Source organism: Alligator mississippiensis, chromosome 12 (genome assembly GCF_030867095.1).
Source record: "Alligator mississippiensis isolate rAllMis1 chromosome 12, rAllMis1, whole genome shotgun sequence".
Taxonomy (NCBI): Eukaryota; Metazoa; Chordata; order Crocodylia; family Alligatoridae; genus Alligator; species Alligator mississippiensis.
The window spans coordinates 47,216,286-47,232,652 of record NC_081835.1 but is presented as its reverse complement, the minus strand read 5'-3'; the positions used below and the strand labels follow the sequence as shown (position 1 = coordinate 47,232,652).

Here is a 16,367-nt window from a genome sequence, read left to right as displayed (position 1 = left end):
TAAAAGATGCCAGAGTGTAGCGCTTTTATTGAATGTGCTCCAGATATGGACTCAACTGAAAAAGCTCCATGGTCTTATCTACTAGGCCTGTGCAAGTTGGCAGTGATCTGATCCGGCTTCGGATCCGGCCGCTTCTGACGGCCATGATCCGATCCGGAGCTCCAGACCGGGTTTGTGCCTTGATCCGGCCGAAGTGACTCTGAAGCTTCGGAGCCGCATCAGAAATCCAGCCATAGGGTATAGTGGGGGAATCAATGAAATATCTGTAACTTTGTTGTTTTTTGTCCAATTTGGACAAAACTTGCAGGGATGGTAGCTTCTGCTGAGAGCATGAAACTTGCCAAGCTTCAAGACGATCAGTGCAGGGGTTTGGGGGGAACTGTACCCCAAATTCATGAAAGCTAAACTCATGTCAGGGCTGTGTGTTACACCACAGGGGGGTCAAAACGGCAGGGCTGGTAGCTCTTACTGAGGCCACAAAGCCTGCCAAGTTTCAAGAAGGTCGGTGCAGGGGTTTGGGGGGAACTGCCCCTCAAGCTGCGGACAAGCAAAACTCGTGCCATGGGTGCTGTGGGACTGACTCTGTCTGTCTTGGGACAGGGAAGGGAGACACTACTGCAGGCCTGGCTGCTGAGCTGCTCTGTTCCCAGTTACCAATCAACTCATGTCGCAGCACCATGGGCCACAGAAAATGCCTTGGCTGTATGTTGGACAAGCCTGATCTACACTTATCTTTTTATCTTTTATCAATGCTACAACTAACACAGCTCTGCCAATGCTAGCACCAGCTGGTAACAATATTGCTAACACATGTCCACTGTACTGTCTGAGTAGAGTTGAATAACAGTAGGGTGGTGCTGTCACCTTCTTTGGAGGTATTTAAAAGGAAATTGGACAGACACCTGGCTGGGGTCATCTGACCCCAGCACTCACTCCTGCCCAGGGCAGGGGGTCAGACTTGATGAACTAATAGCTCCCTTCTGATCCTAACATCTATGAAACTATGAAACATGGTAACCAAAATGCTAGTGGCTGCTCAACACCAGCACTTCCACTAGAAAGCTGTAATGATGGGGAAGTTTTTTTTTGTGGGGGGGGGGGGACCATGGTACAACATGGCTAACATGGAAAGGCACAATGTTGTGTGGGGCCCTGTCCTGAGGGTCCACTGTTGCCATTTCAGGGCACAATCACTATATCAATACAGAAGAGTTTCCTTCCTCATTTTGAAGTCCCATATCCATCCTAGTACCCCGGTAGAGTTGTGTGCATCCTGGCATTAATAGCAAGTCTATCCTGTTCACTGGGCTAGGGGCTGTCCCCTACATAGCACACAGCCAACTTGGAAGTTATCTAGTCAGGGAGCAGTTTGCTGCCCATGGGTGGGTATACATGCTTGGTGTCAAATGCATTGCTGGAATAGGGAGGGAATAATAAGATGTTGGGCAGGAAGAAGGAATCCATTACCAGAGGTCATCTTGCCCACCCCCATCCTGGTAGGTCTTTGAAAATTGCTCATTGTCTTTGTTCAGCTGAAGTGAAAATGACTGGAGGAATATAGATTTAATTGATTACTTTGGTGAGGATAAAAACAAAACAAAACAAAACAGAACAACCTTCATTGAAAGAGCCCAATATTTGGGGAAATCGTCCTGTCGTCTCAGCCCAGATGTTTCCTTTGCTTGATTTGGGTGCCTCTTTTGTTAAGTTCCTTTAAAATACCAGCCACTGTATTTCTGGTTCTGTTTGTCTGTTCTTTTGAGGCTTTTTGGCTGACTTGACCAAGAGCACACAAATCTACTAATTGGTTTTAGTATGGAAGAGTGAGTGGGAGGGGATGGGGAGCCCAACAGAAATTCTTCAGGGTTTTGGAGAAGTTGAGCCCCCACGGCTCTCTGGTCTTTTCAGGGCTTGGCAAGTGTCAGGGGCTTAAATGTCTGTGAAACCCTCTGAGATGCTCCAGTGGAAGGTGCCACCATAGGGCAACACTCTCTGGCGACTTAATACATCTCAGCTCAAGGCCGGTGAGCATGAGGTAAAACTCTGAAGGGTTTTGTTGTGTTCGGTAAGAGCTGCTGTGGGGAGAGAAGTTACAGAAAATGAGATAAGGAAATAAAAGGGTGTGTGTGTGTGAGAGAGAGAGAGCATGAGGGAGGGGGCCAGGAATGCCTTTTCTTCACCCTCCGGTCTAGTGCTGTCTTGAATGGCTCCTTCCCTGCGGGGGGCCGCGGTCAATAACATTCCATGCTCTCAACTTTCGGAAGGAGACAGGCCAAGCAAGACACGGCTGAATGAAATTCCTCTCACCTCACCCCTCAAACATCCCAACAGCCTGGCCCCATTATGACTGGGCACAAAAGTCTGGGTCCGCAGCTGAACAAAGGGAGGGGGGAAAAAAGTGCAGGTTGCCATGGCAATGCTGTCCAGGCCGGCTGTTTTTATCAGCAAGGGGCCTGGGTTTTCTGCCTGAGTTACAGGAATCTGAGGCAATTTATTTCTACCACAAGACAGGGTTTCAAGGGCAGGCAGAGGCTGTGCTGCGGGCTCTCCTCTGGCTTGCGGTGTTCCCAGCAGGGCAGGTGAGGCAAGGGAAGCGAACTCATCCAGCGTAGGGGTCCCAGCCTCGGGTGCAGCACAATGGTCTAATTACACGTGCACAGAGAGCAACGTGTCCTCTGTAATCGCTCCTCAGGGTGAGGAGAAAATGGCTGGCCCAGTTCCAGATGGTTAGAGCATCAGCATGAAGCTTTAATGGGGTCTATTCAACCTCTCCATTATACAGCACCTGATCCCTCCCTGTTGACCCCATCATATAACACCTGCTCCTTTCCAAGCCCTCCCCATCACTCCGTGGTATCGACTTCTCCTTCCCCCTTTTTCCTCTTTTCTTAGGGAGTCCAGAGTCCTTCTCCCTCTGCCTCTTTCAGCCCTTTTGTGAGGTAGCCAGGTGCCTACTCTAATCTTCCAGCTGCTGGCCTGTCCTGAAGAGTCTTAGCCCCCTAATGACAGAGGATCAGGAGGGCCCTTGCTGGGCAATCATCTTATCCTCAGAGATGTGTCAAGACAGAGATCACCAGAGACAAGAAAAGGAGGAGGGGATCTCCTCAGTGCCTTCTGAGGAAGCAGAATGGATGGGATGGAGGCAGCAGCGTACATTTAAAACCACACATTTTGAGCTTCTACCTTGGAAGATGGTGCAAATAAGGGATGTGGCAAAGAAGCAGTTGGAGAGTGGGACGGGGTGTCAACTTCTCAAGGGGAGATGTTATTATGGTTTGGAGAGGCACCAGATTCACCCAGGCAGTGTAGATGTATATCGCACCTGAATGCTGTCCGACCCCTGCCAAAGTGATTTACTCCCTCCAGGAAGTGCAGCTGCTAGACCTCTCTCAGCTCCTTCCACTGCTTTGGCTTTCTCTTGAGTGTAACCCATGGATCCACATCCATGTTAATGTACATGGCTGTCCCACAGGATTTAAATCTGTTCCAACCCATTGCCTCAGGGCCTGGATCTGTTGCCCATGCAACAGAGTAATGGTCAACAACTCATAGCCACTGGAAACTTTAAGTTCAAACTGACAGAGAGAACAATGTAGGATATTGTCTCACAAAGAATTACTTGCTGGCTGGTGTTTGTGGGCCAGTGAAGGCTGAGGATTACTGCTGTTCTGATTTGTGCTTTCAGGTCTAGAGGCCAGTGGTTCAGACCCCACTGCTGACTAACCTGGCAGCTGTCTTGAAAGCTCTTGTTTGAACAATTCTTGGCTCAGATTAGATCAAGGTGAGGGGTGTTATGAGTTGGTGAACTCTGACTTTCCCATGATGTTCCCTGCACTGAGCATGGGGGTGGTTTTAGAGTCTCATTGGGACCCAATGGAAAGACCCCTCTGCCTCGAGCTGTTTGTAAAAACTGGGTGTGTATCCTAGACTCTCTTGCACCCCTCTAGAACTGACAGCATTTGACCTCCTTTTCCCTACCCCTTATCAATATGTGGAAGCTGGTCAGAGGTTTGATGTGTCTCCTTGCTTACAGTTTGAAGAGGGAGAGGGAGAGGGAGGAATGAAAAGAGACAAGAGCAAACTGGGTCTTCTGTGCAGAAAAGCAGTTCAGGACCATGACATACCCAGCTGGGTCTTGGATGTTTTGGTCAGTGAAGAGAAGGAGGAGGAGGAAGGTAGAGATGAGGGATCACAGAAGCTGGGGTGCCCTCCAATGCTTGCTAGTAGTGCACAGATCTGCCCCTGGCTGTCTGAAGCTCTCTGCTCTCCCTTTGGGAGCTGAGACATTTTCAGTCTCTTTGATTTTTCTCGTGCACACAGCCTAGCCCATTCAATGAATCAGAAGAGCACTTGCCCAGACAAAAGCCAAATCTGCCAAGCAGGGACAATCAGGAAGGGGGTGCATTGCAATGGCTCTGATCAGATGACAATGACTCCTTGAACTAAAGGGATGAGAGATTAACACCCTCTTGGTTAGGGAAACAGCTGGGGACTGAGGGGCAAAGGGATCAGTTTAAACAAGTTTAATGAAAGCCACATGGCTCCGGTACTGAGACAATGCAGCGAATGAGCTATGTGTATCCATTCAGTTTGTTGCGCTAGTCTTCACTTGGGCTTTACTCTGGTGTTTTTGCCTTAACTGATCCCAAAGCTGAAGCCACCCCCACCATTTCTAGGCTTAGTCCATCAGAATATCAGTTTAACTGGTTTTTGTTTGAAATTGTAATCTGGATTCATTTTGTCCAAATTCCACCCCAGCTCTGTCAACATGCCATTGCCCTCCTATATCAACTCTGCTGCCTCATCAGAGGATTCAGGCTTCTTGGGAATCTTTCCATCAGCTTCAATTGGCTCTGATCTCTGGAAAAGGCCCAGAGAAATAACAGGTGTGCACACATACACACATACTCACATGTACTTGTACAACTAGTAAGGCAGCTGCCTAACTTCATTGTTCAATTATGTTTCTTTCATATAATTTGCCTTTGCAACTCCCTCCCTTACCAGTGTGCAGTTTAACCAAACTTTAAGTTCTTCCGGGTAGGGACATTGTCTTACTCTCTGAAGTGCTCAGGACATTGATGATAAAAGTTAGGGCTGTGTGAAGCTTCAGTCCCCGATTTGATTCGGTGGAGATTCGGCCCAATTCGGTGGCCAAATCTCTGAATCTGAATGGAATCAGAAGACCTTTTAATCTCTCTGAATCAAATCGGGACCCTCCGAATTGATTCGGAGAGATTCGGCGATTTGGACATAGACACAGCTTTAAATGTTTTTTCTACATACCTCTCGGTAGCGGGCGGCTCCTGAATGCTGCGATGCTGGGGTGCATGGAGCATCTCACAGGAGTGTGGGGGCTCCCCAGTGCACTCGGCAACAGACCCAGAAGTGTACCAGAAGCACTTTCAGTCCACTTCTGGGTCCATCGGAGAGCACGCTGGGGGCCCCCCCCCCCGCACTCCCTGGCTCACTGACTGGTGCCTTTTGGGTCTGGGGGTCACCCGGGGTCCCCCTTCGGCCAATTGCCAAGCTGGGGGGAGCCCCACACACGCCCCTGTGGACCCAGAAGTGCTTCTGGTCCACTTCCAGGTTCACTGCCAAGAACGTGGGGGCCCACCACGCTCCTATGGGATGCTCCATCAGCCACAGCATCGCAGCGTTCACGAGCTGCGCTGGTACCTCGACGTGTGTAGAAAAAACTTTTAAAGCTGTGTCTATGTCCGAATCAGCATCGAATCTTTAGATTCAGATTCGGCCAAATTGACTCGGGGACAGTGATCCGAATAAACGAATCAAATTACTGTCCCCGATTTGGGCTGAATCCAAATCGAATAGGGCCTAGTTCGCACACCCCTAATCAATGTATACGAAGAATACTCAAACCAGGGGGATTTCAGGTGTTCAAGTCTAATTTCCATCTCAATTTGAGATGACTTAATTTACCCTGTGAAACCTTAATTTGGTACCCTTCTGTGTATACATAATGATCCAGTCTTTAATTACATGATTGCAGAAATTTTTTTTCATAGACCCCCTACTTCATTCAGTGCATATGTCAGAATCTGTTATGAATCAGGACTGTGTAGTTAAGAAGACTGCTGTCTGGTACCTGTAGTAGTAGAACTGAGTGGGAGCAACTGGGGCAGTAGCCCCAGGTACCATTTTTGGAGGAAGGGGATAGCCACTGCTGCTAGGAAATGGCTGCACCATATCTACCAGCAGTACAGCAGCTGGCACTGTCCTGTGCTGAGCCACTGCCCAGAGTATGGAGCTGCCTTATTACACGTCTGCTTACCTCATTTGTTGCAGATGCTGGAAGGTGTGTAGTAAATGCAACATAGGATTATTAAAAGTCAAACGACAGGTTCAAGGTTAGGACAGCTGTCTATGACTGCTACCTCCACCACAAAGCTCCTGTGCAGTGCTGGTCAAGCTGCTTAAAGCAGACTTTACAGGTGGTCACTGACCTTCTCGGTATCTGAGCTGAGACCCTGATGTCTGATTTGCAGAAGTATTGAGTGGCACCCATAGCTGCAAAAGAAACAACAGGAGTCAAACTTAGTGGAAATCTCTTACCTGAATCTTCTTGTGCCTCTGCCACCTGTAAAATGGGGACCATACCAACCTTTCACTTCGCAAATGTGTTGTGAACATGAATTGGTTAATGTTTGTGAAATACTCGGCACTCATTGTGATGTGTGCCACAGAACAACCCATTAGGAAACTGCTAATTCTGTCTTCATAGCAGGGTTTGAATAATGTGCAGTAAATAAGGCCTGAGGCCACACACTGAACAACCAGGAGAAAACATAATGTTGAGATAGCTGCTCATTAACTGAGTACTGTCCATCCTGGACACTGAATGAGAACGGGCTCCTGTTGGGAAAAAAATAGGCTGATCAAGTAATTAAAGACCATCTCATAATGGCTACACAGTAGGGGACCAAATTAAGGTTTTTCAGGCAACCTTAATCCTGGCATTTACTAACTTCTGAATGTGTGACTTTGCCATTTTAAAAACCTAGGGAGTTGAACCAAAAAACTGTTACAAGTGTGCGCGCCGGGTCTGACCCCGGGTCGCTTTCATCGCTCTGCACGCGGGCTGTGGCCAGCAGCCCGGGCAGGCCGGGTCGGAGAGGGCGGGCGCCAAGCTAGAATTAGGCACAGACACGTAACGGTTGATTTTAAGATTATTTTACTTACACCGAGATGGTCGTGGTGTAGGCTGAGAACTTGCTTGAGGTGCGGTTACAACAAAAAACACGAACACACGTGGAGGTTGCAAGGCTCCATGCAGACAGAACACGACAAACTCCGTATGTCCAGGACAAGTGCGCATTAAACTCGTCGTTACGTCTTATAGTAGGCTCCATTCGAAGACGGGAAGAGGTGGGCGGTGGATCAGGCCGCCAAACCCCTCTGAGCGACACACAGGGTTTCTATTACCCTGCCGCGCACACCCAGAGTCCCCACGAGATGGATGCGGAGTCCTCTTCGGCTTGGGCAGAAACTGCTCAAGCCTCTTATACAGCTAGCAGGCCAATCGCTAGCCGCCACGTGTGAATAATTTAGAACTAGCCAATTGCGGGGCACAAATTTGCATACGACGAGCGGGAAATCTTTGCACCGTGCATTTCTGTGTTGCAAAGGAAATGCACCCTGCAAAGATCGCTGCAAAGTGGCGGGAACACTCCTTTGCACGCGGGTTCGCTGCGCAGCAGAACTCCTCCGTGCAATGAAGTTGCAAACCCACGGGGATAATTCTTAGTGACGAAGCATACACAAAAAAAATCAGACCTTTGGGTCATGACAAAAAGAACATGATTAAAGTTGCAATAGGAATCACCAGAATTTCCATTGTGGGGCATCACATAGATGTTCATGTGGCTTATAAGCAAAGTTTGGAAATGTTAGATCCAGCACACACAAGCAAAACAAGGAATATTTGCCTGGAGTCATTCCTGGAAATGGCAGAAAGGTTTTTATTGACATTTCCAAAACTGGCATGAGGGAGAGAATGAGCAGGGAAAACTTCAGCCAAATCAGTTAGCTTGGCTATATAAGCAATTGAAAGTTGGGTCTTACAATGGAAACTGTTGGGCAACCTTGTTAGGTGCTGCTACTACTCCTGCTTGATCATTCACACAGAAAGAATTTGCATCTCTTACACCATAAGAGATGCTATTAGCTGTAACAAGGGGAACAAAGTACTATGGTATTTGGTCTTTACAGATACTTGGGAAAGGGATTGGCTTCTGAATCAGATTTCTGAATGTTATTTGGCCTCAGTTAACTTGCAGTACTATGTAAGGACCTGAGCCTATCATCAGGGATTGGAAAAATCCTAATACTAATAGTGTTTTCTATTAATTGTGAAAGGAGCGATTTCATTACATTTTGTGAAAATCAGTTTAAAATGGGGAAGATCTTCCACAAAATGTTCACTCCCTTTGTCATAGCTCTTCCACATTGATATGTCATGATCATTTCCTTGCTATGCAGTGTGTTATAACATAGTTGTAATATCAAGTTAGTAACTCCGTTGTGTGGTTCTTGATTTGGGCTGTGTAATCACATTGTTTCTAGTAAATGTTGTGAGATGCCATAATACTGCAGTTTTGGCATGTAGTATCTTGTGTATTTTCTCATGCTGTTCTGTCCCCGGCTAGTTCCTATCTTGTAACAGGTTACAATGCTCTGCCAAGGGAAGTTGGTCAATGGAACTGGGCACAGGAATTCATGCATGTACCCACCCAAGGGCATGTGTGTGTGTGTGTGCATATGTGCATTTATTTGCATATTTGTAGCTGTGTACATGTGCAAGTACATGCGAGTGTGTGCATGTCTGTGTGTGAGCACACAGGCATATATGGTGAGCATAAGTATATGCATATACACCTTGACCTTGCATTCCCTCTTACTGAGATATGGGTTTGCCTCTAACCTTCAGGATGCCTGGCCTGCTTGGTTGTCATGGCAACTGATCATCCAGATTAAACAGCAGTGGGTTTAGAGTCTCCCCTGATTCCAAGGGCATGGTGACACCCTGGGAGCCGGCTGAACAATAAAGCCTCTCTCCCCCACTCCCCTCCTCCTTACTACCTCTCTGAGTCAAGAGGAAAAGACAGTGGCAGCAGCAGGGCCCGGATTATTGCGCTTGTGGCCATTTCCTGTTTCTGACAATAACAGGGGGCATCATTAGTTTCCAGGCAACGAGCTTTGTGTCTGAGGTTTTCCAAGGGCCTCTTGCATTGGGGTCTTTGAGGGCCCTACTTTCCCCCCTTTTATCTATAAGAACTATGGCTTTACTTCATCCCAATCATCTTCTCTAAGTCTCTTCTCTGCTTCTCAGTGACTGTTAGCCTCACAATCCCTTTATAGTGCAGGTTTTTAACCCTCTCTTGTTCACACCACCTGCCTCTGACCTTTGGGCTAAAGCAGCTGCTGCATTCCTTCCCTCCAGCACTTCTGCCAACACCAGCTTCTCCTCAAGAAAGTAAAACAAGGTAGTTTTAGGACAATGTGGCAGGGATTGGAGAATCAGGCTGGTGGCCATTTTGAACTGAGGTTGACAGTAACAAACCTGTCAAAATAAAAGATTCCTACCCCACATAGTGGGATTTGTCCCGACCACTCCTCTTACTTACACTGAAGTGACTCAAGAGTAACTTAACTACAATACATTTTTAAATTTTTCTATATTCCAAGCCAAATTAGCCAAAACAAATCCCAAATCCGAGAGTCAGTCCAGAACCATAAGTGGCCCTACTACCGGCAAACATCTTCCACCCCCATCTGGGGCTTCAGATGTTTCCAAAACCTTTGACAGGCACCCTACTTGCAGGCCCAAGCCCGGAGGCTTGGGGTTCGGATGCTCCTGAGGTTTGCTTGCCCTCAGCCATAAGGCCCCAGGAGCAAGTCAGGGAGGAGTTTCCCCTTTCCATAAAGTGGGCAAAAAGCCGAGACCTTCCCACCCCAGCAGCTAAGTGGGAGGTTTACTATACATTACCTTGGCAGGTACTCTCCCCATGCCAGGAGAGCTGTCTTTCCCGAATGTGACTAGGAAGACCACCTCAGTGGTCACGGTGTTTCCCTTGCCAGGCAAGCATAGGACTATGCTTGATCTGAGCCGACAAGAGGCCGACAATACATGGGTACTTGATCAGAATCAGGGCATGGAGCGATAAAAATTCAAACAAGTTTCCATGCCTATAGATCCCACGGAGCTTATTCCGCTAACTAACAGAGAGCTAGCTGCATTATATTTTGTGCCATGGTTCAGCATTGTGATGTGATAACATTACATCAAGAAGGTAGAAAAGTCTCTTAACACCTATTTTGACAGGGCTGTATAGTGTTTTCAGAGCAGACCTGTGAAAATGTGGACAGGAAGCAAGTGAACATGCATCATGGGCCATCTCATTTTTAGGCTTGTATGTCTAGATTCCTTAAGAAGTGGAATCTAGCTAAAATACTAGCTGGGTGTTACAGTGGGTTTAGTAGGTAAATTATGAGGCTACATCATGAGGGACTTTAGATAATTCTAGTGGTCCCTTCTGGCTTTAACATCTCATGAATCTCTGTGGGCTTGACTGTCTTTGTTTTTGTGGGTTTCTTTGCCAAAGAACTGATTCTGGAGCATAAATAATGTGAATTCTTGTTTTGTGGCTACACTTTCATGATCCAGGTACTGAAATTTCTCAGGAAGAATGGAGATCCTGGCAGCTTGATCCAGTCAATTGTGCCCAGAAGCAATAAAAATGTTTTTTGAAAATAAAGCCACCAGAAAAATGCAAACGGTAGCCCTTGCACCTGCCCCTGCTAATTAACTCCCTGGGATTTTCTTGGGGCCATTTCTCACATAGCTTGTGCCTGAAACAGGAGGAAATTAAACGGGGAATCTGATAGTGTGGTCCTACTCCGAGAGACGCACCTGATAAACATTCCAAGTATGCACAGCATGAAACTGCTTCCAGAGGAAAAGGGAGGGAAGACAGCTATGGATCTATTATTCATGAAGGAGATAGTACTACAACATGCTGCTTGAGTGAACCCAAACACCTTAGTATATGGTTACAACCGTGATGCTGATTAGTAGAGGTGTACACAAGGCTGGCCAGTTTGTCTATTTAAGTTGGCTGCATAATGCAGAGTAATCAAGAGACTTACGAATCTTCCACTACATAAGCTTTCTCACATGGGCCTAGCAAGAGGATTGCAGAATAGGGAGAGGGAGAAGCAGGTGTTGAATATGATCTGCTTACCTTGGCAAAGTATGGATTTCCCAGCTGACGCCAACTGCTCTCGGAGAGGGGAGCAGAATGTAGGAGTGAGGGTCAGCCAGGGGAAGCACTGCTCTATATAAAACCATGCGGAAGCCACATGGATGGGCTGGTCTGAGGGAGGAGTTCCATGTATCTCTATCCAGACTCCTCAGTGGCTCATCAAATCTTCCTTGCTTGGAAGGTAGGATTCTGACTTTTCATTCCCTAACATCCCCTTTAGCGTATGGAGAGCATCCATGACCCACCCAGCGCTTGACAAGCCGTACGGTCTCAAGTTGAACCACATGTTGTTGCGCTCTCTCATTTCATTGTCATGGATGACTTGTCTGCTTCCCCCAGATTTGAAGCACTGAAGTGAGGAAGAATCCTTGTGGGGTTTTTTCATTACCCTAAAAGATATTGGCTTCCACTTAGCTGGCTGACTTTGGTATTTGTGGTACACCTGGATGAGTGAGCAGGTGGCTGCATAATGCTGAGCAATATAATACAGAGAACGCATCCTAGCAACTATCTTGGGGAATCTGACATTTTTTGCCGCTTAGGTGAGCAACTGAGGTCTGAGCATGAGCAGTAATTTTGCTGTATGCTTTTTGGGAGTATTCCCATAATGCACTGAAATGTTCTTTATAAGGGAGGTGAGATGGCTGGGAGGTAAGGGAAAATGGTGAGGTCAAAAAGAGGGTAGAAGAGAGGGAGAGACTGGATCAGAGAAGGGGAGCTGCAAAATCTGTAGATGTTTACCTTCCTCAGGGTGTTACCTGAAGTGGTTACCAGAGACGACCATAGCAGGGTTGCGGGCCCGGGTTAAATCAGCTTGTGTGGGGCCTGGATACAGCAGCAGCAGCAGTGGGGGGTGGCAAGTGGCTGGAGGTGAAGCTGGCCTGGCTCCACGGTGCCCCCAAAAGTGCGGGACCCGGGGCAGTCACCCCAATTCGCCCCCCATGGATGACCCTGGTGGTTACTCTATTAGTACTGATCATACTCTGCATAATTTGCTAGATTCAGCCTTTGTTCGTGTTTGCAGATGGTCGCCATTATTTGTATTACAGTGTCTTCTAGAGGTCTCAGTCAGGAGTTTGGATGGAATGCTGGGGTTTCTATGTATATCATTTGAGCTGGCCATGATACTTTTGGCAGAAATGAGTCATTTCATCAAAACTAATGGGCTTCTGCTAAATATTGAGATCAGTGTTAATTGGAGGGGATTTTTGAGAGAGTGGGTGGGAGAAGGGGAAAGATGCTTGAATCAAAGAGCCCAGGTTTTTTATCCAGTAACAGATGTTTTGGTACAATTCTGTTTTACAGAAACATCAGAAAGGCTTTAGGGTTTGTTCCAAAGCAGAATGAAAAACAAACCTTGACTACTTTGGGAATTTCAAACAGACTTTTTGTATTTCAGATAGGGCACGGAGAGAGACAGAGAGAGAGACACAGAGAGAAATTGAAAAGAACATCTCCATCCTTAGAAGTTAATAAAACAAGGAGCACTAGGTGACAATGCAGTGATCCTTTACTGTGCCCAACCTTTCAGGGTGTCTCAGTTTCAAGTTCACCTATTTAGGGACATTGTGATAGTGGAAGCAAATATACATAAAGGTTCCAGAAACCAAACATTTTTTACTTTAGTTAGCACAAGTTCTAGACAGAATAATAAACCCCAATATCCATTTTCCTGCTTATATTTCCTCATTGTGATTAAGCATTCAATAGGCTTTGATCAGAGTCCACTGGGGGAGGGTGGGCCTTGAAACCCCTCCTTGATTTGGCTTTTCCCCTCCTTCTTGCTCCACCTATGCAGCCAATTTCCTGCTTCATCCTATGCTCGCGCTCGCGCTCTCTCTCTCTCTCTCTCTCTCTCTCTCTCTCTCTCTCTCTCTCTCTCTCTCTCTCTCTCTCTCTCTCTCTCTCTCTCTCTCTCAAGAGACTCTGATCAGTGTGACCTGATGATTAAAGTCTTCCCCCAGGTGTTTCATTGCTGAAGCCTTGGGATTCAGACGTGTAAAACTGTCAAGTCTTGGACAGTAGGTATCTTAGCCCTGAGGGGCTTTCTGTAACTTGCCTATTTATCAAAGTGTAACTACCCTTTCTTTTTAACTCTGCCAAGTACAAGACTTCTGTTGCCTTTCCTATTACCCACCTCCTCTGACTTTTGTCTCACTGTGGAAGCACAATACAGCAGAAGACAAAATGAAGCCCCTCATTCAAAGTGGAACTGGCAGTCTGACATACAAGGCTGAGTGTCGCTGGCCATTTATAGATGTTACATTTTTCTAGGTTTAATCCAGACTATAACCATCGCTATATACGTGGGGACATCTGTAGTCCAAATTAAAATTGGCTCCAGTCTAAATTACAAATCCTCATTGAATGAGGATTAAAGTTAATGCATATTAGAGCAGTCTAAACTAGGTAATTTAAACTGTATAAATTAACTTGTATATATGGCATTGCTTTTAGAAAAAACAGTCATTATGAACTCAGCAGATAAGCATTGCAAATATCCATCTGGTTGAGGGAAACTCAGTTGCATTTTTGCAACGCAACAGAGGCTTTCAGGCCCAAAGTAACACCTTTACAAAGTCAAATGTGCCAACAACACCTCAGGGTGACTTATGTATCAGTATCCTGACTAATCCCTCAGCCCTGCCCAAGCACACAGGGCTACTGGTCTGTGAAGAAGGGGGAAGATCCCCTGGGCCCCTTCCCCCAACACACTGGCTGAGATGGTCATCAACACTCAGATCAATTGCACCCATTAGGGCTTCTGGAACAACACTTTAGATAACTGTCAGTACAGAGGGGTCTACTCAGTGCCACTACATGGCCAAATTTAAGGCCAGAGGATGAGCCCCAGCACTGTGGAGCCCGGCTGAGACCAAGCTTGAAATAAATTTATCTACAGGGATATGGCAGACTGATGGGGAGCACCGCACTCCACTGCCACAGTGTTTTATTAGCTCCTACATCATCCAGCTGGGCAGGCACCTGGTGGATGACATCAAACAAGAGCGATGAGCCAGGAGATTTAAAGAGGCATGAGAGAGGGAGTGTTGGTTGGAGCCCAGTAGGCTCATACTTACCTTCTGGGAAGAGCACTGGGAGGTAGAGCCAGGGCGAAGAAGGGGCAGGGACACCTTAGTGGAACCGGGAAGAAAAGAGGCTATAGAGAAGCCCGAACTGAAAGGTGGGTGAATGAAGCTCACCAGGTCCAGCTGTCCTGATGTAAGGGCAGGTGGTATAAGCCTGAGAGATTTGGGGTTTTCTCAAGGGGTTGGGCCTGAAGCGAAGGGCACCCCAGTTAGTCCACAGGGACCCATTTTAGCTTGGGACAATTACCCATTTTGACTACTTGTTTTCTGTTGCTGAATGCCAAAGAGACACCGACATGTAGGGGCAAGTTGAGTCATTGGTCCCTAATGTCACTAACCAAAGAGACCACACACACCTGGCAACACCACGGCTAGTGTGTGGATGGGGTGTAAGGGAAGCAGAGCCCCAGATCAATGGGAAATTGCACTGTGAGTAACCTGTGAGACACCACTGACTCCTCCATATCTTTATTATAACAACTAAGGCTTGGTGGCCATGTGAAGTGCCCCTCCCATGGGAAGATACATCCTTCAGGGGAAGCAGTCCTCTCACAGTAGGTTTGGAACAATGTAGCAGTGCTTAAACAGGCTTATTATTATCCCCTAATTACTTCCAACCTCAAGTCCTAAGTGCATAAGCCCACACACAGAGGCTGCAAATTGGGTCTGGTGAGGGGCTGATGGTCAATGATCGTCTATTCATCTTTAATTTTAATTGAAATTTGATACAAATTGTGTGATGCAAATCAGTTAACACAGTTTAGAAAATCATGAGCACACCAACAAATGGGCCCTGATATAAAATAGAATTCTTAGATGGGGTCACTGTCATTGTTTCCACTTGAAGCAAGCAATCATTGTACATTTTCTGGGACAGTCCTGGACTCTGGGATAGTGTCCTGGTGTTCCAAAGCATCCCTGAAAGCATGTTTAGTCCCAAACTTGGAAAGCTGGTCCCAGATCATCAGTGCCCCCTTTGCCAGCCCCTCCACTCACGAATGCTCTCACACTTCCAGACAGCATTATGATGCACCTGCCAAGAGGCAGAACAGTAGCAGGTCCAAGGTGCTGCAGAGCGAGGTGTGGTTGCAGCAGCAAGCTTACTGTGCATGTGTCTGCCAGCTGAGACAAGAGCTTTTGGTGGTGCAGAAGGGATCTCCACTGGATCCACCTCTGGGCAGAGCTACCTAGTTCATGTGCAGTGCTGCTCAAATATGGTCACGTTGCTTCCAGTTCAGGAGGGCTAGCTCTGGGCTAGCTAATCTACTTACAGGGCTACGCTACAATGACTGCATTATCTTATTTCCAGTTCTAGCTGAACTGCTTCTGGTACTGGAGGTCTGAAGTGAGCCTCAGATCTGTGGAGTGTCCCAGACCTTGGCTTCCCAAGTTGGTTGCTATACCTCCATTGCTCTCTTTATTGGAATGGTAGCCTGTTCCCATATGTGTAACCAGAGGGGTTTTTTTGGCAGGGGGTGGTCTTGTGATCCTCCTTCTCTAGTTTATCAGGGCTTGGGACCAGCAACAACATCAGGGTGCGGCAGGTGGGATTCTTTCTGGAAATTTTTAGAGATTTCAGTCTTAGGTATATGATGAAACAAATGCTCAGGACAGAAGTCAGACTTGCCAAACTGTAAATGTCAAAACTCACTCTTCTTTTGCTATTAGTGTCTGCTCTGTTCCACAGTCACTTTTTTCTCATCTTCTTGGATTTGCTTGGATCTCTGCAACTCAAATATGATTGCCAGTTGTTCACCCAGAACAGATCAGCATTTGGCAAAGTACCATCTAATTCAACATACCCCATAAAGTCAAGGATTACTCACACGATACATTATTACTCATTGTGAGTAAAGACATTGGAATCTTGCTCTAAATGTATTTAATTCATAATGTGTTAAAATAGCAATTAATTGAGAATGTCAGAGCTTTATATACATTTGTATTTTCCAACTATTCCCTTACCTGTTCTTATCAATATGTCATGTTTAAA

The 16,367-nt window shown here is 46.7% G+C and overlaps 1 long non-coding RNA gene across 1 annotated transcript in view; it reads right to left on the bottom strand.

Moving 5' to 3' along the window:
• Positions 1-11,352, bottom strand: part of LOC109280269 (uncharacterized) — a 98,653-nt gene extending 87,301 nt beyond the window's left edge. The window contains exons 1-2 of the long non-coding RNA XR_002086514.2: positions 11,265-11,352; positions 6,468-6,531 (exon numbers count right to left, since the gene is read on the bottom strand). This is a non-coding gene — a long non-coding RNA (uncharacterized LOC109280269). The remainder of the gene's footprint in view (positions 1-6,467; positions 6,532-11,264) is intronic.
• Positions 11,353-16,367: the final 5,015 nt, after the last annotated feature.